Here is a 26,366-nt window from a genome sequence, read left to right as displayed (position 1 = left end):
GGAGCACTCTGGGGTTGCAAGGGCAGCCTTTGCCTTTTTACGAAACCTGAATAAGCTTCCAGAGGCCTGGCTGCCTGATCCTGAGCTAGTAAAATTGGCTGAACACCACGGATTTGTTGTGCAGGGTAAAAAGAAAAATGAATAGGGAAATTCTGGCTCGAACAGGGAGACGAGCAAAGTCATTTCAACAAATCTTAACAAAAGTCTCCCTGTGTTAAAATTAGATACCAATGGAAAGCAGGAAAATTGGTTACTCGATACGGGTGCTGAAAAATCTGTTTATTTTGTCAAAACCATTAACAAAAAGGGCCTTCCTGAAGTTTGGTTACAGAGAATCGGGGGAACTAAAAAAGGTTTTGTCTCAAATCTTTCAATAGAAGGTAGTAGTTGTCCTATTATCCTAGTACCTATGGAATGCAACTCCTTTCATATTTTAGGAAATGATAATATTGGAAAAATTCCTCCTGCTAAATCTTTTTTGACTACCTACATTACACTCCCCATGCTAGAACAGACTCCCTCTGTAGTCCAGTTGAAACCAAATGTACAGGTGGAACCTCAAAAGCGGTACCCATTGTTGTGTCAGCAAATAACCTTGGGTAATGAATTAGTTGACCAAACTTTAACTAATGGGTGGATTGAGGAGACAGTCTCACCATATGCATCACCTGTTTGGATTGTGGCTAAAAAGGAACCCGGAAAAGGGTGATTGGTAATAGATTATAGATGAATTAATGCTGCTGTTCAAACAGAAAAAGGGGTTATTGCCAATCGAACTGAAATTCAATTTAACCTTCTTGCTAAATTGCACGACAACCCCTGGAAGAAAAGAATGCATCTGATGAAGTGAGCTGTAGCTCACGAAAACTTATGCTCAAATAAATTGGTTAGTCTCTAAGGTGCCACAAGTACTCCTTTTCTTTTTGCGAATACAGACTAACACGGCTGCTACTCTGAAACCTGTCATTAAAGGTATGTTCTTTCAAATTCCAATCCTAGATCCTCAGGGACAGACTGCCTTCATGTGGAATGGGAAAAAATATAAATTCCAAGTTGCCCCTCAGGGATTTTGTAATTCCCCTGCATGGGCTACACAAATGATGGCACAATCGATGGCCTCCTTCAATTATGATAATTGAGTTAGTTATTTGGATGATATCTTGGTCTTTGATTCCACCCAAAAAAATTGCAGTATTGTGTTAAATGCCTTGCTGCAACATCTTACAAATCAGGGTTGGTAAATCAAAAAGGAGAAGGTAAAGGACCCCGCCCTTAGGCAAACATTTTTGGGGTGGATATGAGGTGCCATAGATATTACCTTGAATTCAGATGTAATGGAAGCAATAGACAAACTTACTTCTATCCGTTCCTGAAAGGACTTCCAAAGGGCTGCTGGATTAGTGGTTCAAACTAGCCTCTGGTCTCCCTCCTGGAATACCTTTTTCAAGCAGGTCTACCTTCTAAGTAGGGGGAAAAACCCTGATTGGTCGCTTATACAAACAATATGGCAAAAATGGAAGGTCCACTTCTTTAAGGAACCTTCTCTTACCTACCTAGACGCTTCCAAAAGGGTGTAGGTGTATGTAAATACTGGGCATAAATATTGGTGGGTGGAATTCAAACAAGAAAAGCATTCTTCCTTTACCATTGGTACCTTTCATTCTTATCAGTACACCCAATCCTCCACAGACAAAACATTAACTATTCTTAGTCAGATTTACCCCATTCTTCAGAGATTTGTGGTAAACATGTTCATTTGGTCTGTGTTTTCATATAATCCTTTTTCAGTAGGTTCTGAGTTTCAGTGGATGCATCAGGACATGCCAGAGGCAGTAATAAAAATGGCATTGTCTCTAGAAACCCAGTTTTGTCCACTGCTTGTAAAATGGATCCGAAGCAATCACCAGTTTTTACAAAAACAATGGTGTATTCCAGAATATAACATGGAAAAAGTATGGTTATGGATCGATGGCACACCACAGCATGGAGGGGCAGTTGGGTATAACTGCCTAAAATGTGCCTCAATGAAAACTCATAGACTTCAAATGAATCCTTCGGCTCAACTGGCCGAGGTCGAGGCATTGGCATTCTCCTTATCCCATGCACAACTAAATCATGGAGGAGAGAATTGGTACATTGGTGTAGACAGTTCTTACCTTTATAAGGGGTGTTTGGGGGCCCAAAGCTCTGACCTCATTAATTCTGAAAGGGTCCATAATACACCCTGGAATTCTATAGTGAAAAACAAATATTGATCTTGTTTTATCTATTGCTGTTAAAAAGGACCCTTGCAGAAATGCTTCTGCTTGGGAAGAAGCTTTTAGAAAAGGACCATTATTCAGTGCCATTTGTGGCCCTGTAAGTATTAAAAAACATTGTACTGCTCAAGTAAAATGTATGATGCGTGAGGGATGGCTCCACCTTAAAAAATCTTTCGTTAACAACACCTATTCTGAGGAAGCAATAATAGAAGATAGGTGTGTGGGTATTCCACAAAAATTCACTGAAACATCATTTTTGTAGTTATCAACTATATGCTCAATGCGCAGTCAGTCAGTTGTATTTCAGCCAACCAAAAGCATAGTTTGCACCAATCGGTCTTACTGTTATCACTTCCAATTAGGCACCATCATCAACTCTACATGGGTCCTTGGTGCACGAGACTCTGTCAAGCTTTAGGTGCACCTGCCTACGCTCCTATGGGTGTCCAAATTAGAAGAGATTGTTCAAAAAATTCTCTGAAAATGACTTAGTAATAATTCAACTGGGCAATGTTATGTCGGCACTCCTTAATGTCTCACAAAACCGTCACGAGGAACTAACCCTGGTAATTCCTCCCTCTTCTCAAAATCTGAAAATTCAGTTATAATTCCATGGTTGGAAGGGATAGAAAAATTTGTCTGCCTAGTTAGGCAAGTTGCAAAAGAAGCGGCACACCAGGTGATTGACTGAAAGATTGTTACATACTGTTGAGGAGTGGGGCCACATATTCTTTTGGGATTATTAGCTTGAGTTGCCATAGTTATTGTTGGGGTCTCACTGGTTGCTTGTATTTGCTATCTACCCCCTGTTAGAGCGGGATATACACAAGTGAATGTTATTGTACCCAAGCCAGAAATGTAGGCCTCAGGATGATGTAAATAAATTGACTGTCTTGTCAAGCTTGAACAAAATAGAAGTATTGCAAATGTTAGGCCTCAAACGTCTGTATACTTCAAAATGTAAGCCTTGCAAAAACAAAGCTTAAGCTTGTGGCTTGTGGTCAGGGATGCGCTGCAACCAGATAACAATTTATGCTGACTCCTATGTACTTATCAACCCCAAATTACCCACATTCAAGATCTAACTGGCTACAGAAAATTATTAGGCCTAAATTATACGAACAACTAACAATTGGACATAAAAATTAAATATGCATCAATTATACAACAAGGGCAACCACATAAACAATGTGGCCCACCCTGATTGGTTGGTCTGTTCTAAAACACGGCCGTCAGACCAGATAAAAAGAACGAAGGCACGGGACTGTGTGTGTGTGTGTTTCGGTAAACCTGACCCAGACCCCCTGAACCGAAGGGACGTGCACTTCTCGACTGTCTGTACCTGGCCAGTGCGGAAAGCGGCCGACTGAAGCGTAACGTATTTTTGGACAAATGCAGGGTAAGTCTATGGAGTAAAGAAGTCTGGTCACTTGAGCTGAATTGATCATAGTTTTATTGGTACTGTAGCATAAAATCAATAGTAGCTGCTGCATAATAGCTTTGCATATATTTGTGCTTGTCTTTTAAGTAGTCTGAGCGGATGCATGTAGTGCTGTTGTTCATCAGCTTTATGTTGCCTTTGACATAGTTTGTCACCAATAATATAGAGCTGGTGAATAATAGTTTTACTTATGCTTGTCTTCTGGGCTTTTATTATGACCTACCAGGACCAGCATATGTAGAGTCACTGTTCAGAAACTCACAAATGGTCCACAATATTACATGTACTTGCGCTTGTCTTCAATATAATCTGCCTTTTGTATTAATTCTTATTCAGTGCTGGTCTTTGGTTTTCCTTTTCTTGTTTTGTTTATGCTGTTATTATAGTCAAAAATCATTAAAAGCCTTTCTTGAGAAATAATTAGTAGTTCTTACTTATTTTATACGGACACCACTTAACCTCATTACATCTGTGTTGGGTGGTGGGAAGTAGCAAACATCCCATGGTGAAGCAGGTCCCCAGGCATGCCTCCTTCTTCCTTTAGCTCCGCACAGAAGGTCGTATCTGTTTCCTAGATTGGAAAGGTGGCCCTGAGTCAGTTTAAACTCAGGCTATCTATTAAAAAGGTCCTTTCTTGGCTGGGTAGTCTCTAGAGAATCCAGTTTGAAGTAGTATATGTGAGCCTGTCCAGGCAGTAGTTCTTCCCTGACGGATTACAACAACCTGACTGATTTGCTTTAATCACCTTTGACACTGAACCAGTAAGGGTTACACAACCAGCAGGCTAAGTGACCCAAAATCAACTTTTAAGAACATATTACAGAATTATTGAAATGTAGATAGTTATCAAAGCCATAATAAGTAGACTAAATTCTTTGAAATGTAAACCTGTATTGTCAGAGAATTAGAAATAGATACTAATTGTATTTGACTGTGTTAACCTACATCTATTAGAAGTTTAGCAATGTGACCTAATTAGCTTGTAGATGATAAACTTCTGTTCCTGATCAAATTAGCTGGTAGATGATAAACTTCTGATAAACTTCTGTTCCTATATTCTATTGATTCAGAGATCAAAAAGGAATATTAACATTTAAATGAAACTTGTGGTGTAACAATATCATTGCCTATATTTCTCTTTGAAGTTTGGCATAAACTACCTATGAACTGCTTGAATGGTTAAATACCTTATACTAATGAATGCAACTAGTTACTGGTGTGTGCCTAGGAAAAGAAGATTTACTTCAAAGCAACAATATACACTGCCCAGTCTTCATCCAGGAAGGCCCCTGCTGTGATGTCTGCTGTCAAGAGGCTATTAGCTTCCTAGAGGACTATAAAGGAAGCTTCAGGCCTGATCCTTGGTATCTCAGATCTGCTTAAACTTTGTCAGAGGAAGTTCAAGCCATAACCTGAGGTCTCCAGGCCTATGCTGGAATATCCCTGCAAATTCTCATGGAAGAATTTGAACAAACTCTACACCTGGACTGCCTGTTGGACTATAACCTATTGAATTGATTCTGGAAGGACTTTTATAAATCAGCATCCTTACCACCTCTTATGAAATTGACCTAAGAACTTTATTCATACCTGTATGTATAACGATTTTTTAACCACAGTAACTCTTTCCGTTCTTTTCTTTTCTAAATAAAGCTTTGATTAGTTAATAAAGATTGGCCGTAGGCCTGTATTTGGGTAAAATCTGAAATGTTCATTGACCTGGTGGGTAACGTATCTGATCTCTTTGGATTGGTAGAACTTTATATATGGTGAATAACATTTTAAGTAACCTTCTATTTGACTTGGCTTTCTGGGTGGGAGCCCAAGGCTGGATTGATTTAAGGGAGCTGTATTTTTGGCTTCTTGGTAACCAGGAAGGTATTACGGAAGCTGGTTTATGACTGACTTGGTGAAGCTAATTATGAGAATAAACCACCAGTTTTGGGGGATCATCTGCCTATTCTTTGCAGTTTGCCTTGATTGAGCAGTCTGAGTGTGGGCCCTCCAGCAGCCATGCTCTCATCATCACTCACTGCTATTAGATCCTACATAAATCATTCATTTAAAATAGGGATTGGCAACCTTTGGCATGCAGCCCGTCAGGGAAATCCGCTGGCGGGTTGGGATGGTTTGTTTACCTTCAGCGTCCACAGGTTCCGCGTTCCAGGCCAATGGGAGCTGTGGAAAGTGGCGGCCAGCACGTCCCTCAGCCCGCGCCACTTCCCACAGCCCCCATTGGCCTGGAACAGTGAAGTGTGGCCCCTGGGAGCTGCGATCGGCTGTACCTGTGGACACTGCAGATAAACAAACTGTTCTGTCCCGCCAGCGGATTTTCCTGACTAGCCGTGTGCCAAAGGTTGCCGATCCCTGATTTAAAACCAAGGATTCCTAAGATGTTGCATGGTATTGTAATATCGGTCACATTTTCCTCCTAGAGAGGTTACATACAATCCTGGCCCGCAATCATACACAAAATTAATACAATAAGGTCTTTCAAGGATATTGCAGGAAACTGCCATAGCTGTCACACATGGTTCCTAGCAAAATACTATACTATTCTTAGTTTATTATGTCAAGATTAATCTTCTGATGTGTAGGTTTTGACTCTAATTCATTCTAGTTGGCTCTATGGGTCTCAATTTTTTGTCAGATAGGAATACATCAAAATGATCTGGAATATTGAACAGACAGTCAGAAATCTCCTTTAGCAATACAAGAAACAGAGAATCATAACAAAAAATTGCTCTCTCAGAAGTAATGATCACATTTGGAAGCACAGACAGTTATGCTACAAATTAAAATGAATAAATTATATTTTTAGACGTATTCCTTAAAGAAATATAGATTTAAAAGACTAAATTACTACATTTGTTACCTTTCATGGGCCTCCTCAATCTCATTTAGATTAAACAAATAACATTTGATATTTAGAACAGGCAACTTTGTTATTTGAGAAGAGCAAAGTCATTTTTTCCACCTCAGAGTATTCATCTTACCCTCCAATATGTTCAGTGAAAGAGAGCAGATTATCACTTCAAACCTTGCCATTGGAGTACCATATCAATAAGGCTCACCTACCCCTGTTTTTGAACCAGATAACAAGTCATTCCCAGAACATGCATTTTTAAAATATTCTCTCCTCCTTGAAAAATCCCTTTAATAAATAACTAATCAAAAACATTTACTAAATATTCAGCAAGAACAGACTTCTCTAGATGATAAAAACATGAAACAAACAGCAATTAAATATGCTGCCATTCAAGTTCTCTTGTAGCTAACAACCTTCCAACACTGAAGGTCCAAGTTTAAAGCACATATTGGCCAGAGTAATCCTCAGAGAAGACACCACTGTATACTAGAAATAGAATAAATTTATATATTAGTCTGGCTTTGTGACACTTTCCTTAGAGAGCCCAAAACCCTATGCCTGTTTTACCTCCCTGTCTTAGCAAGCAAGAATTTTGCTGGAGTTGAAACTGAGGGTTCCCTGCCACACCAGTCTGTCTGCCTTACCAGCCAACTCCTCAAGACTCTGCCAGTCAAAACCCTTCTCTGCAGATAACACTCAGTGAACCCCAATTCCCGAGTTTGACAGAGATATCAGTCTGTAGCGCCCAGGCCCTCTCATGGGATACTCACAGAAATCATGTCTGCTGTCTCCAAAGAGACAATACTCATATCAGTCTCTTGGCTCACTGAGGACACACTCATTAACTTAATACACAGCACGGAGATGGCTTATAATAAAACTAAGCATATGTTTATTAATAATTAACAGATTTATATGATACTAAGCAAGAGAAAGAGAGACGAATATGGTTACAAAGAAAACAAAAGTAAACATTCACTTTCTAATGTCTTAAAAAGGTAACAATTTACAATCCTGGCAATTTCTCACCTACAGCATCATCTTGATGTTCTCAGCATCATCTTCAGCAACATGGCTGAAGGATCCACCTTTCACAGATTCTAAGACTGCTGGCATCTTCTGTCCCTTAAGTGATGGATAACTATGGAGTTCTCTCACTTCTTTTTATAGTCCAGAAACACCTTGAAAATATATTCTTTGAAAAGTAAACCCAAATAAAGTTCCTCACCTCTGCTGGTGTGCAGATGCTATGATGTCTTTCTTGTCCTCTTCTGAATTAGCTCTTTCTAGTTGTTTGATTATATGGTTTAACTTAGATGCAAATGTACTTCCATTATCTCTGGCTTACACATCTTAACCCTGGCAGACTGGCAAATCCACATTCCTTTATCTAAGACAAACCTGTTTAACCACTTTACTCAGATTGGTTGGTCTGGCCATATTTTAGGAACATGTTATCAGTATACACATAACCCTTTACACACTAACCATACATACATCAAGCAATAATATTAATGACCAGTGTGTCATCCAATTATCACATGACAAAATACTGTTTGGCTAAATATTTTAACAGTGTTGGGTGTACCCTTTGCTAGTTGGCATAAAGGGACTCTTACGGTCACAGACTTCTAATCCAAATTTTGGGTCCTTCTCTAAGAAACCCTCTCTAAGGGAAAAGAAAAAAAGTGGAAGCTTACCTTCACTTCATAAGTAACAGGTACATTTATGTAAGGATAGGAACCATAAATGCACACATAGTGTATGTGCACACTCATATGTACACACTTTGTCCAGCATAACAGATTTAGCTGCCAAGTTAGCATCTCAGTTAGCTTTCAGTAGGTCAGATAAGGCCACAGTTAGGTCTTTTGAAGATGAATTGAGGAAAAATCCAAAAGGCCATTTATTCCACTTGTGAAGGAGGAATGTAACCCAGTTATTTAGAAAAAACAGAAGGGAAAACTCCTCCTCACACTGAATTTCCACAAATTTGAGGGCAGAAATTAGTCCTAATGGTCTAATCTACTCAAACAAACGGAATTGCCCATTCTCAAAGTCAAAAGGTAATCGGTTATAATTCAGGAAATAAAGCCACACTATTTTTCTTTAGGAAGTAACATCTTATTGTAATATGGTACCTGAGACTCACAATCAATTGTCATCTGGGGAATCTCTCTTGTACTTTTTAAGTGGGCTGCAGAAAGAATTGTGACTATAATCAGAAGAATTACTAATTGGAACTGGAGCAGCTTCCCCTCTGAATGAGGGTCACAAACTTGGAAACATCTACATCTGATTTTTTTTTAAATGAGATGTAATCCAATATTTGACTTGGATCTGACACTGGTTATTCAGGATTTACAGTTGCCACAAAAAGATATCTCTACCAGTACTTCCATCACAAGAGTTTTCAATATCGCTTTAGATCTTTCTTGTCCAAGATGATCTAGAACAGAAGGGGAAACAGTACTTCTTGTTTAATATCCACTCTCCAGCGAGCCAAATTAATTGCTCTTTGATTTTTTTTCCTCATTCAAAGGTTGTTGGTCTTCAAAATGCCTACCTCTGACCTTTTATCTGACCAGCAAAAAGCTAGCAGATGTGTTAAGGGATGTGTAATTTCTTAGGCTGAAGAAGGAACTATCAATGATGGTTTAACAAACACTGGAATGCAGAAAGGAAATATATTTGGTCTTGATGGGTTTAGAAGGGAGACAGCCTTTACCAGCATGCCATATTCCTTTGGTTTGGTTACATGAAGGAAAAAAGGAAAAGCTAAGCCTGGTGTATCAGATCTCAATGCTGACAGTAGACCTGCCTAATGCAACCCTTTTGTCTATTCACTGATTAGGGATCTAGCCCTTGAAAGTGAACCTTTCCCCTCTTGGTTCTGATTTAGCTCAAGAACACACCTCAAACTTTGATGGATGATTGATTAGTAGCCTTCCGCCCCCCACCCCCTCTCTCAAACTGAAAGTAGGAGTCTAATAGTCTTTTTCTGAAATCCTTTGTTTTGGAAGGATTCTCTGACAAGGGGAATCTTCACACGGGAATTCTCAATTTCTATTTGTGGGGTCTCTTTTCCCAGCTTCCCCAGGACCCAGGACAAAGATTAGCAGATACTCTATTATCAAGGGAAAACATGGCCTGGATGATAAAGGGAGAAGGACCAAGAGGCATCTCTATGGCCATAATTTTTGCCAGTTTTTTTTTTAATATAAAGTACTGGAAGGGAAAAGGAGGTACAGAAATGGTCTAGAAACTCAAGAATGCCTCTCTTTCCACTGATGGCCTACACAACAATATCAGAAACAGCTGGCAAAGGGACCCTGCTGTGAAGTTTCCAACTGGTGACACAGTTTGAAGAACATGCCCTGTATCTTTTCCCACAGGTCCTTGCCCCTGGCCTAGGCATAGGCTGTTATGTTATCTGTCAACAGAAATGTGTTGGGCAAACAAGTTGCATTTTTTGTTTTGACACAGAACTTTCATAGCACATCAAATAAGTGATTTGATATTCCTCCCCTATTGGAGAACACAGTGCTAAACTGTTGGTTCAATACTGCTCAAAGGGAAGAATGCCAACCTCCTGTATCGCCCACACCATTTATTATGGTATTCTGGAACTTCCTTGAGGCCTCTGTTCCCAGCACTGACCAGACCTGACCCCATTTAGCTTGTGAAATCAGACAAGATCAGGCAGCACTGCTTTTAGGCAATTACATCTATCCAGGGTATGATTTGCAGCCAGGCTTGGGAGTATGCTCTGTAAGTTGCAACACTCATCCTATATATAACAAAACATTGTGGGCCGGATTTTTAAGCTATTTAGATGCCAAAAGATGCAGATAGGTGTTCTTGAAAAAAATCTCACTAAGCACTAAGGTGCTTAACTCCCATAGAAACCAATGAAAGTTAGTTACCTAAGAGCTTTTGGAAATCCCACTAAGTACTTACCTGCAGCTTTAAAATTCTGGCCCTGTGTTTAATGTAATATATGTTCTCTATATATTTACATACTGTTCAGTTATATGGATAAGTAGATAATCCATACAACTGTACAATATGGCAAGGATGTTGGTAAACTATTTTATTGTTCATATACAACAGTTTTAAAATGCTTATTGTTTATGAATTGAAGGGTAGTGTAAACCGAGTGCAAATGGAAGGGCTTGCCTACACTACCTGCAGGATCAATGGGCAGTGATCGATCCAGCAGGGGTCGATTTATCATGTTTAGTATAGACACGATAAATCGACTGCCAATTGCTCTAGTGTCAACTACGGGTACTCCACCTCAACAAGAAGTGCAAGGGGAATCAACGGGAGAGCGTCTCCCGTCAACACACTGCAGTGAAGACACCACAGTAAGTAGATCTAAGTATGTCAACTTCAGCTACGTTATTCACATAACTGAAGTTGCATAACTTAGATCGATCCCACCATAGGGTAGACAGCCCTTAGACACACATGTAGACCACACCCACATCCAAATGCCATGGAGTTTATCCTTCACAGAATTGCATAGGATTAAAGCTGTATTGGTTCAGCGGCCACTGACTGTGACATATGCCTCCTCAGATAAGAATAGTAGGAAGCTAGTTGGAAACCTACGCTGACAATTTTGGGTAATTAGAGGATAACAGACCAGAGAAGACACGACCAAATTATCTTTACTTGTAAGTGTGAGAAGCTGTTATGACACCTTATCTCAATGAGATTATGAAACACCTAATTGTCTGTCTAGGTCTTTATCTGAACCCCACACCCCCTCAGTTTCCAAGCACCTCACACAAGTAAAAACTCTGCCTTCCCCAGCAAAGACATCTAAGCAGCTGCCACATTCTCACAGAGACTGAAGTTAATGCATTGACTAATTCTTTCTTTGTGCTGATAGGACCTCTTCCAGGCAGCAGCATCCACTCCACTCTTTTCCTCCACCCAAATGTGCCAGACCTCCCCACAATCCTTTCAGCACAGTTCTGTGAAACCTCATACACTCGGAGTTGAAAAAAGAGGATGCTGAAAGACTGGGGCTGAGTTAAGGTTGCTGTGCATTCTCAGTGATGCCTTGGGTGTGGCTGTTAATGAAGTGTGAGACTCTGGGTGAAGGAGTTCAGAGAACATTCTGTCAGTTGCCTTAACTTTTCATTTCCTTGCTTTTTACTTTCTGTAAACCAACTTTCACTGACACACAACATTTCTGTGAAATTATTTCCCATGTTACCCCCCAAATTTCTGGTGCGGGAACATCACTAATGGCATATAACAAAAAGAATACCTCTTCTAAAATATTCAACAAGTCTTTGTCATACTACACTGGAGAATGGAAATATATGACACAAGCCATGTTCTCTGTCAGCTGTTTTACATAAGGATTCAGTTGACAAATACCTCTAATATTCCACACACACAAACCCTTTTTTTGTTAATTGACAAAACAACCACTATCCTATAAAAATCGGAGATCCCCCAACTCTCCATTATGCACAATTTTCTGACTTTCTAGTACTTTTAAAGCTGAAGGGGTCCTATCATAGACTTGTCCTGGAGCACCCCGTTGAGGCATCACACAGTGTTTCAGTGACTCACTCTCCTCCTTGGGACTTGAGTGTTCTGGCATGCTGGTGACTTGGCCCTCTGGCCAGTTCACACTATGCCTTTGGGGCATCAAAGTTCTAACCCAGACTCAAAAGAGGGGCCATCTGTTCCAGTCTTTAGTTGGATGTCACCCTCTGCTCAGGCTCTCTTCTCTTCTGCAAGAATCTTTAGTCCTCTTGCACTCAGCTTCCAGTTCTTTCCCACTCTCTTGCAGAGTGTGGACTCTCATGGCTTTTTCCCTGTGGAAGTCTCCCTTCTTCCAGGGCCAATGACAGGAGCAAGCTAGCCAGTCAGCCTCCTCAGTCCTCTTGCCTGGGGGTTACCCTTCTTCAGAGCCTAATGAAGAAGCCAGTGCTCCCAGCACTTTACTGAAGTGTTTTGAGATCTTTCTGGAAAAGGGCACCATAATTCTGTTTTCTATGAACCCTTCAAACTTAATTTCTGGCTTAAAAATTCCTATTTCACAATCTGTAACTACCACTATCTGTAACTACTAAAAATAAAAATATTTTTCTTAGAACACTGAATTTGTGCGCATTAAAGGCAAAAAGTGGAAACCACATTAAGTTTTATTTTCCTTCATTCTCCCTTTAGGCTGCAAAACTTTTTGTTTGTTGTTCCAAACGTATGCCGCTTCTCACCTGAAAATTCAAAACTTGATTCCTCTGGACCAATATTTAAAATATCTGGGTCATATTCCAAAACCAGAAGTGTTTAACAAGCATAGTGCCAAATTCACCTCTTGCATAAGTGAGCTAACTTCCACTGCTGTCAATGGATTTGCAACTTTCTTGTCCACTCAGCTTTTCTAAAATGCATAAGATTAGTGAAGGTAGAGTTCTACCTGCAGAAGACACTAACTAGATCTTTCCTAATAGCCCCCACTCTGTGATATTTCAGTTAGACATCTGAAAAAATTATTTGCTTCTTTGTAAGGACGAGCAACTCCTTTTTCGCTTTCACTCAGTTCATTGAGAGGACAGAATCAACATCTTTAATGCCCTGGAAAGCTGTATTTAATCTATTTTTCAATATTTTTCTCACTAATAACCTTTTTTACAGCATATTTTAGCAGGCGCTTCTAGCATTTCAGCAAACCAATTTAGGGTCATTAGATATCCTTCTACATAAAGTTGTTGGATTTGCTTTATAGGCAGAAGTCTCAATTTTCACAATTTCTCTATCTCTGACCAGGTTTTTTAACACTTTCTTTCCTTTTTCTAGAATTCAGAATTAATTTGGGAAATTTCACTAGCAGTTCTCTTCTCAGGAAGTTTTGTTTGTTTGTTTATTTATTTATGTATTTTGCGCAGGGGAGGGTAATATTTCCATCATGAGCTACAATTTCTTCTGCTTTTTCTGACTTATTTTTCTTGAAGAAATAGTATCATTACAGAAGAAATTCCTAATGGGAAGCTGGGTTATTAAACTACCAGAGTGATTAGGTCTGTTATGTATACCTGTTTCATCTCAAACTTGCTACAGGATTTTCAACAGAAACCAAGCTGCACAAAATTCTTTGAAAATTAAAACACCATAAGAAAATTTACTCATTCAACATTTTAAATACATAGCTAAAGTGCCATTAGAAGGAACTGTATAGCAGCCAATTAAATCAATTAATAAAAACCAATTAATTGGTCTTTCCGTGGACTCATGATGACCCACACATCAGAGAGCTGGTGCTTTATCAGAAAAGTATATATAGTCCAGCATCCTCATTCCTGAAATCTGTTACAATTAAATGTCATTAAATTTTCGACAATCATTTTCATTAGAGAAGTTTTATTTAAAACAAAAAGTCTGGTTTACTCTAATTGATAATTCTTCAACAGAAAACACTTTCATTTCCAGAAAATTGTTACCCTTTCAATACAAGTACTTAAGAACTTTTGCTTTGAAAATATACAAGTCTCCAGGGCTGTGTCCTTCAGAATCTATTAAGCAACTTCAGATGCTGAGCTTACTTGTAAAACATGTGAATGTAGTGGGGAAAATGTCTGAGATAGCTCTCTCATCTTTTCAGATGTTGTGCAAGACAAATAGGTGAGATCAACGATGCAACTTAGCTTGTTAACTATACAAAAATAGTCATAACAACTACTGAAAAAAACTGGTATATTCTTCAAGAACATTTTCAGCCATTTACACCAAACTCTACATTGCTATTTTCCATGTTGTAATACTGTAAAGGGGTACACAACCCTGCACTGGAAAGGAAGAGGTTAAAGAGCTACTTTGGGCCCAGGCAGCCCCACCTCACCTCAAATTTTGGTGGATGAAACCTTATCAAGAAGTGAAATATTTCAGAAATAAATGTCAGAACATTTTCTAAACTGTCTATTCATATTTTATGTGATAACAGTTCTCATTTATTTCATATGATTTACCTTTAAGTATAAAAGACAAGTTATGCACAACATCAAATGCCCTTCAGAGCAACTGCATATATTTGGATTAATCCTCCATTGACACAGAAAAAGTTCGAAAGCACCCATAGTTTAGTTTCATATTATCTGTATGATACTTCAAAAAATCAATTAGCTTAGCATCCTAAACACTAATGAAAGCAGAAAAGTCTTTTAGATAACTATGATGCTACAGTATGCTGCTAGGTACACTATTTTTCAGAACTACAGATATGCTTACAAGAGCCACTTGACTTCTCTTAACGAAATGAGACTCTACAGTTGATAAAATGCCAACTGCTTCTCAGATCATTTAACAACAAAAAACATGTTGGCATGTCATTTTTACTACAACCTATGTACATAGTAGGCAACTCTAGAACGCACATAGGCCCCAGCTGAACAGGTGCTGAAGGCAATTGGAGTTGTCACAGGGAGTGAAGTTAACCATCCATTTAAATTTCTGCAGGATTGGGACCTTAATTAGTATAATTAAGGGATAGCTTTTCAATGGCACAATTTCCAGGGAGGATCAGTGCCTCACTGTCCTTTGTGCCTTTGAAATCTCTGCCTTGAGACTTTAATCAAAAAACTACTAAACAGAGATGCAATCTTTTCAGTACAGAATTTATTGTGCCCTTCTGAGTTTGCCCTCCCCTACAGATGTTAAAGTGCACTAATAATTAGCCATAAACAGATTCATGGACCACTTCCAACTGGCAATAAAACACAAGTTTTGTTGACCTGTGATACAGGACTATTGGTTGAAAAACTATGAATTGATGATTCTTCAGAATTTAAGATAAATGATCTAAAGGGAAATTGTTAATCTGAAATTTAGAGAGACAAGGAGGCTGAGGTAATATCTTTCATTGAACCAACTTTTGTTGGTCAGAGAGACAAGCTTTCATGCTCACACAGAGCTCTGCTTCAGGTCTGGAGCGGATTCATCTTATGTCTCTAATATCCTAGGACCAACATGGCTACAACACCACTGCATACAACTTGAAATTTAGTCAGTTTAAAAAAACAAAACAAAACTAGCTAAAAGCTGTTTCATGTGCAGGTGATACAACTGTCCTCGCCCATTTTTATGGTTTTAACTTCCATTTTTCCCCTTTTTTTTTATTTATAACATGAGAGAGCCACACAAACAAAAGGAGCTCTAGATCCTACAACTGGATCTGTTAAACACAGACCTCTGTAGATTCCCACTGACACTAATTAGACTCTGCAGGGGAGTCTACTCTAGAGGATTGCAGTGTGGAATAGGGCTTCGCTGTCTATACAGGGAAACAGTGAAACTGACAACACACAAACTGCCGCAAAATGGAAAAAAAAGAAATATTTTTATTCTAATCTCTTTCAGTTTGAACAATATTAGGTAAAAATGTTTTACCTAACTAAAGTCTGATTTATTAAGTTGACACTGTCTACTTAAATAGCAATGGGTATTTAAATTATGTGATCTAATGAGATGCTCAGCAAAACAACATAAAAATACTGACTACTCCTTCAGATGTTACATTTAGAGGATTACACAATTAATTCGGGGCTAAATTGTCACTGAGTCCAACATGACTTTCTGGGGAGTAATAGGGCACAGGCCACACGGCTGCATGCAGCCTGCCCAAATCACAACTCCAGGTATTGGGGAGATTAGCAGTTTTTGTGGAGCCTCTCTTCCTTCACAAGGGACAGGAAGTTGGCTGAGCCTTGTCTTACTCCCTCACTGTTACAATGTGCTAGCCAGTAGAGTAAAGCCAGCGTGAGAAGGCAAGTTAGCTGAAGTCTGTAAAGGGATGCAGAAAAGTACTTCCGTCCCTAGAATCAAGAAAGCAGGGAAGGAATTGTGAGAAACTCTGAGTTGCAATTCCTTCCCAGGCCTCCTCCAGGCACAATTACACATGGCCCTTACTCAGGATTTAGAGTAAAACATTAATCTAGCCCTTCAAGATTATTGCATCATATTCCATATTTGGAAAATTATTATAAAAAAACCTGACCCAGATTATTTTGGTATATGATATAAAGATATTATTTTAATTTGCTCATTTATTATCTGACTTTCAAAGTGATAACTGATAACAAATGTATTTTACATCTGTCACAGAGTATGCAGCAATACTTTAAATCTGAAGTATTAAAAAAAATCTGTGACAAGGAAATGCCCTAAAAGACAATAGGGTAAAAGTTATTATCTGGAGATTTTAGATTGAGGCTAAGAATATTTAATTACAATATCGTATAAGTAAAATGAGAGGATAGCTTTTTGTGTATCTAAGGAATCAATTTATGGTTAGATCTTAAAAGTGAACTTAAAGGGTATTTTAGAATTATTTTTTTTAATTAAGATTCTGTATCTTTACCAGAATAAATGAATAGAAATAAATATTTAATACATTTAAAGCCAAATATATGTTAAAATTACTCACCTTCACCTCCAGGATTTCATGTCATCACAAACACCTAAAATGCTGTAAGTTACGCAACTTTCTGCTCAGCTTTGGGGGCTTGGTGGCAAGGAATTAAAACTCTCCAGAAACCTGAACCTCATATTGATAAGGAATATTAAACCCTTCACTTCACTTTGAAAATGACGTATGTAATCATGGCAAAGCTGCTACATGCATTCTGCTAATGCAAAGCAGACAGACAATTGTTTGTATTTATTCATTTCAAAAGCATTTCACTGCATCATTAAAAGAGAAAATCACCTAATAATTCTTACTACTTTTTCTAAAAAACTGAATACTAAATTGGAATCAGCTGCCTGATGATTATGTCATGCTCTACCATGTGAAAAGCTGAGTTTTGATCACTGAACTCAGGCTCCTCTTCTCTGTTTAAAGAGGCTAGGAGTGTTCCAAATGTGGCAGTCAGTCTAGACTGGGGACAAGCAGGGGTAGTTCTTGTGTTTCAATGATGAGGCCAATTGGCCTGCTAGAAGACAGCATAGTTCAGTTGATGGAGTACAGGACTGAATGTAAAAAGATTTGGGTTCTGCACCATTTGAGACCTGAGTTGTATGACACAGCTAATTCACTGGGTAACACTTCTTCTATGTGTGTGTGTGTCTGTGTCTGTGTCTTTTTCCTCACAGCAAAATGGATGTAATAGTATTTACTGACCTCTGTAAAAGTATACCAAGCTCTATGGATGAAGAGAGCTATATCAAATACTAATCATACTTATCCTCTTAAGTCCAAAACTCAGTTCAGCTTTAGCTATGGAGCCACAACCGATGCCTACATAATTATCATTTTAAAAAAAGATACCCCTATTGGAACTCCCTGTGACACTGCACCCCATATTCTTCACAGTGATATAATTAGGATATGTTTTGCACAAAGTATTCCTTGTGAGGTATTATTCTAGAAGTCTCTATCTGCTAGACATTAATATCTCATTGGATTGCACGTGCTATCATTGTATTTGAAATTATGAAGTTTGTTTAGATATGTGTTACTGAAACATGTTGTGAGGTTGAAAACGCCCACAAGCAGCCTTTCAGGTACAACAGTAAAAAGGCCAATGTTAATGGCTTATTGAGGAAAGGCACACCAGCACAAGGATTACCCCAAGAACTGTGTGCCATAGAAACTTCTCCTAGATAGCTCTACACAGTGGGAACTGTTTGACCCAGGTCACAGCAAAAGAGCTTTCCAGCAAGTGGAAAGAAAATATAAAATGGAGAAAATGACATCATGATGGGTCCTCACTCTTCCTACAACAACACACCTGGAAACACCTGAGGAAAAAAGACTGAACTGGGGGAAGTGATGGTTCCAGGCTAAAGGGATTTTTAACCTGTGAATGGAATACCTGGGGATGCCAAGCTGTAAGCAAGTGCAGCTTGCCCCTTAAGAATCTGTAGCTTACTTGTATTATTCTCCTATGATGAGAATCTGCTATTCATAACCCATCTATTTATTGTTTATTTATTTATTGTTTATTTGGTAGGCAATCTGCTTTGATCTGTTTGCTATCATTTATAATCCCTTAAAATCTATCTTTTGTAGTTAATAAACTCATTTTTGCTTTATCTAAACCAGTGTGTGGCAATCATAACTCAGGGGGAAAAGCTGTTGCATATTCCTCTCCACATTGAGGGAGGAGGTGAATTTTATGAGCTTATGCTGTACAGTTCCTGTGCAGCACAAGATGGTATAATTTTGGGTTTATACTCCAGAGGGGGGGCATGCTTAAGGAGCTGGGAGTAGCTTTGCCATTCAGGGGCTGGTCAGAGAGCCTACTTGTAACTGCAGCTGGCTGTGTCCCTACCTGTATGTATGCTGGTGAAAGTGCAGACTGGAAGGCTTTGTAGCTTGTCACAGCAATACAGTGTGAAAGGGAGCCCAGGCTGGTGGGTCAGTGGGGCTCAGTGGTACCCCATTTCCAGGTGACACCCCTGGGGGAACTCATCACACTCCCATCTAGTAATCCAGACTTTAGAAGGAATTCAACCTTCTGAGTGATGAGGCTAACATCATGACGGTAGGAATTCTCACTAATCTCTAGGATTGCTCTCCATCCTTCGAGAAGCTTGGCATGGGCATGGAAAGACAGTACCAGTAAAAATAAAAGGAGGAGCAAATTATGTTCCCCTGCAAGATCTGTCCACAATGGATAAACACTTTGGTTTAGTTATTGGCTTCTGCTTTGGAGTCCTTTGACGTGTGCTCTTCTGCTTCAGGTTTTCTTTCTTTGAGGAATTGCTTCAAAGATAGGGAGTTTTATACCATGATCTGAAGCTGGTGAAAATAGAATTAATTCTGATTTTCTTGCGGATGTTGATCTAGAATCAAGGCTTTTCCCCAGCTACCTCATATTTATATCTGGGATCTGTTGGCCATATGTACCAAATGATCATAGCTTCTGTGATAGTTACAGGAAAGAGAGATTCCTATCTGATAGCAAATGGGGAGCTGGTGGAGGCGGCAAAGTCTTAGTTTAATATTATCTCTTCAGCTCATTTTACCCAGAACATGACTGAATCTGTATTACACACCATCTGAAACTGTGTGTCCCCAGACTGAATTACAATATTCTTGTCCTCAAGCTACTACTGCAGTCAGGCCTTCATCGAAGACTCATGGGATGTTACTGTTGACAGCTACTGAAGTTGTTCCTTTTGTTCAAGTACTTTTAAAGAAAGTCATGGATTTTATTCTCTATACTACCTATAGTTTACCAGGTGTCTGTGTATGTGTTACCACAGATCATGACAGTGCCAGCCAAGCTGTCCAAGGCTTTCGGCCTATAGAAGCAGTGTGTACCTTCTGATCTAATGAGATAAACCAAAACTGTCCACTGAGCCAATCTGAGATTCTAGATTTAAGCAAGGTGAAGCAGGCATTCAGTTATTAATCTTAAATAATTGCCTGTCTGCCTACTCATTGTATGAGTGACAGTGGTGGAGACAAGGCATTTCAGTGACTCAATGAAAAGCAAGGAGTTACAAACATTACCAAGTATAAATGAACCATTTTTATTTTGCTTCCTCATTTAGCTCATGCTTATTAGCACTTCCCTATTTGCTTAATCCTAAAACCAGAGAGGCTGCCAAAAATAGATAACATTTTCACATACAAGGTTTAAAAATACTTTGGGAATAATTTCTTATTAAAATGATCAATGAGCCAAACTGCAAGTCACACACTTCTTACATACACAATATACTGCTGGTGTTTCAGATACTGTCGGACATGACATCTTCACTTTGTATTTACATTTTTGTTGTTGTTGAATAGTTTACTGAGCTAACTCTGCATCAACAGTACATTTTCAGTACCATGGACACTTCATAATTATTGACTTTGTTCCATAGTAACACAAAGCAGAAGCATCTTCACAGTACCTGAAATTGTGACTAAATTCAATGTTTTATACTGTGACATTGCAAGAGGTACAAAGTACCTAGAGTTAAAATATTTTCTTTTACAAGAAACAGTCATATTTCGCTCATCCTTTATTCGATTTATCACTTGAAAGAAGTAAATTTCATGGGAGCAGAAGTCTTTTTTACTTGATTCTGTACAATTCATTTTAGTGTACAACTAAAAACAGATAGCTTTGATATCCATGAATTAATAATTCTATTTTCTCAAGTGGAAATAGTGAATCCGTTTTTCTCATTTATTTGCATATTTTAGCAAATCACAATACCAACTGAATGTTTCAAAAGCATCACATCCCCATAAACCCTCCACTAACATTCTTTAAAATAACTACCCACCTGATATTGAATTAGACAAGAACAGATGAAAAAGAAGTGAATTTACTATATTCATTAAAGTGTCTATTTTGAATATTATAATCTGCAGATATGAAAACACCATCCCACTATTTGAGAAACATGTAGCCTTTAATGAAACCTATAAATTTTTCTACAAACACAAATTACTAAAAACCAACACATCCACAAACCAACCACCAGTGAAAAAACCCAGTATTTAAATCTGAACTAAGGCAATTCAGAAGACGTGAATCACTCATTACAAGACTTCTTTTTCATCACCAGACAGGTGAACAACCACCAAACATTTAAAGGTTTCTGGAAACCACTCTGCATGTGCTCAATTTCTGTTCCAGTTAGAGAGATCTCTGGATAGCAAACCTCTCCCTGAAACAGCTAAAAGAAAAAGGATACATTTCTGTTATGCCTCAAGATTAGAGTTTAATTTTTTTTGTCAAAACACTTATTGATGAAAAATGCTGCTTTTGACAAATTCAAACATTTCAGAAAATATGTAATTTTGACAAACATTCTATCAGGGAAGAAAATTAAAATAAAAAATAATTGTTTTTCAGAATTCCCAAATTGTGTCAATATTTTTATTTTCATTTTTATATTTTACATTCATAATAGTTAAGATAGTCTATTATTTTATGTCAAAGTATCAAACTGGGTTTACAACACAGACACTGATCTAGAAAATATAACACTTTCTAAATAATCTTTCACAGTACTAACTAGCAGCTGCCCTTCACAGTTTTAAAATAAAAAGAGGAGAAATATTTCATCTATTATATTATATTTAGACATATAATATGCACTACTTCTACCACTGACAAGTTATGAATAAATGAAAAATGAAAAAATGAAAAAATAAAATTCAAAATAAGATTTCAGAAATCCAAAACTATTTTTTTCAGTAATTCTGATTTGTGGGAAATTTCAAAAATATCTGTTTCTGTTCCAGTTCAGACCAAACCCAAATTTTGAAATTTTCCAGGAACCAGAAATTCTGAGTTTCCACCAGCTCTACCTAAAAATACATCACCCAACTCCAGTTATCATTCTTATTATTGTAATGCATAGAGGATCACAGGCTATCAAGGCCTCATTGTGCTTGATGCTGTACAAATGCCCAAGTAAGAAACTGTCCCTCTGACCTGAACAGCTTTCAGCCTACATACACGAGACAGAAAAGAGCATTATATAAGCAAAGCGAGTACATGTAAATTCCATGTACCTTTTTTTTTTTAAATGCATGGTTAGCAGTGTTTTGTATATGTTGTTTTATCCTCTAGACTGGACACCAGAACACTATTTTTCTTCAAGTATATGGAGATTCAGTATTCCCACTAGTGAGGAACAGAATTAGTGATTCTAGCATCCCATTTAAGTCTTTACAGTTGATTCCTCAAGATTACCAGACAATAGAACCATGTTCTCTCATCACAATCACCTTGCTGAAAAAAAATTCTTAAACTGGGGCTCTGTGGAAAAAATTCTGCAGCTTGCACTTGGACAAAGTCTTCTAAACCAAATTCATACCAACCCAAAAAGCTCTACCAGAGATCCCAAGAGATGGTACTGGCCTCCATTTGCTCGAGGCTGAAATATAGTCTGGAGAAGCAGTAGCACACCGCAGAGCTGAGGCAAGTGTTCAAGACATATGAAACATACAAAGGAATAGTAATGTTAATTCTCCTTTAGTATTCTTCCTCTAGATGGTGAGGGAAAAGGTTCAATAGCATTCATAGCAAGATGGCTAAAATTATCCATCAAGGAAGAGGAGCTACTTCCCCACAAATTATCCTGACAATTTACATGAGACATTCAGTGCCGAGATCCATAGAAACTCATCTGATCTGCATTTCTCACTCCAATGGGTTATGCTTTGCCCTTTAACAAACATTACCCTGAGCCTATATTTCTCCTCCATGTGCTCTCTAATTTTCTCCCATAAGGATGGTTTATTACCCAAGTCCTGCCCTGGTTCCCACACCACTGGAATACATCTTACCATCAGCTGAGTGGAGTGAGCAAACATTACCAAAATGACACAAATTGGGACAGTACTGCCACATTCAAGTCCCAATGTTTTCTGCAGAACATTAGCACTCCCTTGCTCCAGGTCTCTTTCTTTCTTTCCTTCCTCAAATTCTCATAGATGAAAACAAATGCCCATTTCAAGTCACAGTTAGCCTCCCAGTTGCCAGCTAACTTCAGGAGGGATGTACCTTAACTATAGCCCAACATCTGGAACCATGTATGCACCCTGGCGCAGATGCAGGGCCTAACATGTTAGGAGGAATGGAGACAATGCCAAGGCTCCTCCTACTGCTCACTTCCCCCTCTTGCCCCACCTGCCTGGGAGGAGAGAGTAATAGCTCTGCAAAGCCAGCTTTCCTCCTTGTGCTGCTGGGGCAGAGGAATAAGGGGGTGCTTTATGCCTCCTTATGCCCCAGCGCAGGCATGCAGAGTGGGCGACAACCTGGCCGTAACAGTCTCTCTGTTTGGATCCCAGCAATTATCTGCAGGAAACTACACTGACAGCTCCTGTTGGTTACTACTCAGCTTGAAAAGTGTTGTGGTGTGTGGATAAAGCTATTCTGGCAAAATAAGCAAAAACAAAATGTAAAGTTTGTTTGGCTATTGAATTCCGACTCAAAACGATCCATCTCCTCTGACTGAATTTCAGAGCTGATAATCCTTGCACACCTTTCTTTCTTACTGTTTCTTGCTGCCAAAGTACATAGTGGGATTTAAGATAAAGCAATCTAAGGATGAAAGATATAAAACAATCTAATAAAATAAATCCCTTCAACTGGGAGATTTCCATACACACATGTGCCTTTTAACTACTTACTAAAGCAAAAATACTACTGTGTTTTCCAGTCTCCATTCTTAACCATAAAATCATCTCATTAGTTTAGAATCATGATGCTTACCGTTTCTTCCTTGCTAGGGGTATATGTTTCAGCCCATAGGAATATGCAAATTTGATCTATAATTGATCATACATTAGCTATTCTCTTGGATTGTCCAAAGTAATCAGTATATATCACTGAATGTTCAGCATTCTTCGGTCTGTTAGTCAGTCAAGTTTCCTAGTGCATTGCATACAGAGCAGCAAGTCCCATAAAAAGATTTAGACCATTTTATTGAATGACTGGAAAAGATACAATGATAATTTGTAGCCAGATAGTGCCATTGATTTTTAAATAGAATGGGAGGAGTAGGGAGTGGGAGCAGCAGCTGAAGAGGCAGATTCTGGCTGCACCATTCTTGACAAGAAGCAAGAAGAGAGCCAAAAACCAGGGTACAGGCACAGGACTTTTTCATGGCTATCCTCTGTGACTATATGTCACGGACCTCAGAGGAATGCTTGGTCTGAGTGCCATGTCTTCTACAAGTTCTGCAGGGGGCAAAGCAGCTCCACTGAAAAAATGGTAAAGAAATTTGAGGGTTAACTAACTATAGCCTTCAATACCACTGTATTATTATACTAATTCTATGGTATTGTTAAAAATACTAATAAAATGTCACTGGGTTCAAGCCAACATTGATTATTCTTATTGGAATCACAGTGCCTGATCCTCAGCTTGTATAAAATGGCACAGCTGCTTTGATATCAGTGATTTACAACAGCTGAGGATCTGGCCCATTGTGAAGAAAACCAAACTTCTGCTAACAGTCTAAGTTTCTTTTTCATACTTTGTTTCAATGTATAAAAACGTTTATACATTATTCATTCAGAATTCTATATGGTTTTGTCTCCGTTTGCGTAATTGTTTGTATGCAGAAAACACTTTATTTCTATCTTCTTTTCCAGGGAGACTCACATGGGGAGAAATTATATATAAGCATGACAACACTGTGTTTAACATGTCCTTATTTCAGCAGAAATGTCTGGCTTTTGTTCTCTGCAGAAGAATAATAAAAAAGAATACAGACCACAAAAGGAAGTGATAAATGACTGCAAGGGGCATCCTTTAAGAATTATAACTTGAAACAGTCTTCCACCCCCAACTATTTGTCAGCTGTTGTGGGTTAAAAAAAAAGCCTGCAAACATATTTGCCCCACCATAAATCTTCTACCTTCCAGGTCATACAAAAGCCACTTATATTGCTATTGAATATTTGCATTTTAATTACAAGGCAAATCACTTCATGATTGTGTCCTTGCTGTGACTCTGCCCAGATTTCTAAATTACTTTGCTACATTCAGCTTCAGGATATAACTTAAATTCTGACTAGTCCATCACTGTTATCCTCTCCTTGACATAGTTCAAATGCTGTATCTCTTTGAAAATGCCCCACAGCTATGCAGCAGCTTTGCTGCCACTGGTACTGCTTGCATTTACTAACTGGGTTTCAGGCAGTTTTCAAGTCCAGTAGGAGCCCCACTCATCTGCACCACAAACTTCTGCAAACCAAAGCAGTCACTCCCTTGGCACTTGGTACAACAGGACTTTTATTTCATATTTAAGAGCACTAAGCTATCCAACAGTCACCAGGATGCTATGGACTTGTGACTTTCACATTGAACATGCCCTTAGGATTTTAACGCACAACATGAAAATCACAAATATGACTGAACTTGTCAAATAAATTAAGAGCATTGTTGTATCAGTAAGGAGAAATGATCCAGGGTTCAGTAATAAGGAAGATATTTATTTAGGTATGTCAAGGTTCCTTCCCCACTCTGAACTCTAGGGTACAGATGTGGGGACCTGCATGAAAACCTCCTAAGCTTACTTTTACCAGCTTAGGTTAAAACTTCCCCAAGGTACAAACTATTTTACCCTTTGCCCTTGGACTTCCACTGCCACCACCAAACTTTATCTGGGTTCCTGAAAAAACGTAGTTTGGAAACATCTTTTCCCCCCAAAATCCTCCCAACCCTTGCACCCCACTTCCTGGGGAAGGTTTGGTAAAAATCCTTATCAATTTGCATAGGTGACCACAGACCCAAACCCTTGGATCTTAGAACAATGAAAAAGCATTCAGTTTCCTTACAAGAAGACTTTTAATAGAAGTAAAAAAGAATCACCTCTGTAAAATCAGGATGGTGAATACCTTACAGGGTAATTTGATTCAAAACATAGAGAATGTTTTGGCAAAACCTTAAGTTACAAAAAAGACACACAGACAGAAATATTCATTCTATTCAGCACAGCTATTTTCTCAGCCATTTAAAGAAATCATAATCTAACACATACCTAGCTAGATTACTTACTAAGTTCTAAGACTCCATTCCTGTTCTGTCCCCGGCAAAAGCATCACACAGACAGACCCAGACCCTTTGTTTTTCTCCATCCTCCCAGCTTTTGAAAGTATCTTGTCTCCTCATTGGTCATTTTGGTCAGGTGCCAGCGAGGTTACCTTTAGCTTCTTAACCCTTTACAGGTGAGAGGATTTTTCCTCTGGCCAGGAGGGATTTTAAAGGGGTTTACCCTTCCCTTTATATTTATGACAAGGTATAACATTCAGAGAAGAACAGACTCCCTGGAGGAACTGCCTGTACATTCAGGTCAAGGGTAGTACA

General features: G+C 38.6%; 1 protein-coding gene across 3 annotated transcripts in view; it reads right to left on the bottom strand.

Moving 5' to 3' along the window:
* Positions 1-26,366, bottom strand: part of PPFIA2 (PPFI scaffold protein A2) — a 578,892-nt gene that overhangs the window by 404,055 nt on the left and 148,471 nt on the right. The window lies entirely within an intron of this gene.

The sequence above is a fragment of the Eretmochelys imbricata genome, chromosome 1 (assembly GCF_965152235.1).
Source record: "Eretmochelys imbricata isolate rEreImb1 chromosome 1, rEreImb1.hap1, whole genome shotgun sequence".
In the NCBI taxonomy this organism is placed as follows: Eukaryota; Metazoa; Chordata; order Testudines; family Cheloniidae; genus Eretmochelys; species Eretmochelys imbricata.
Note: the sequence above shows the minus strand (reverse complement) of the source record. Positions and strands in the feature narration are given on the sequence as shown.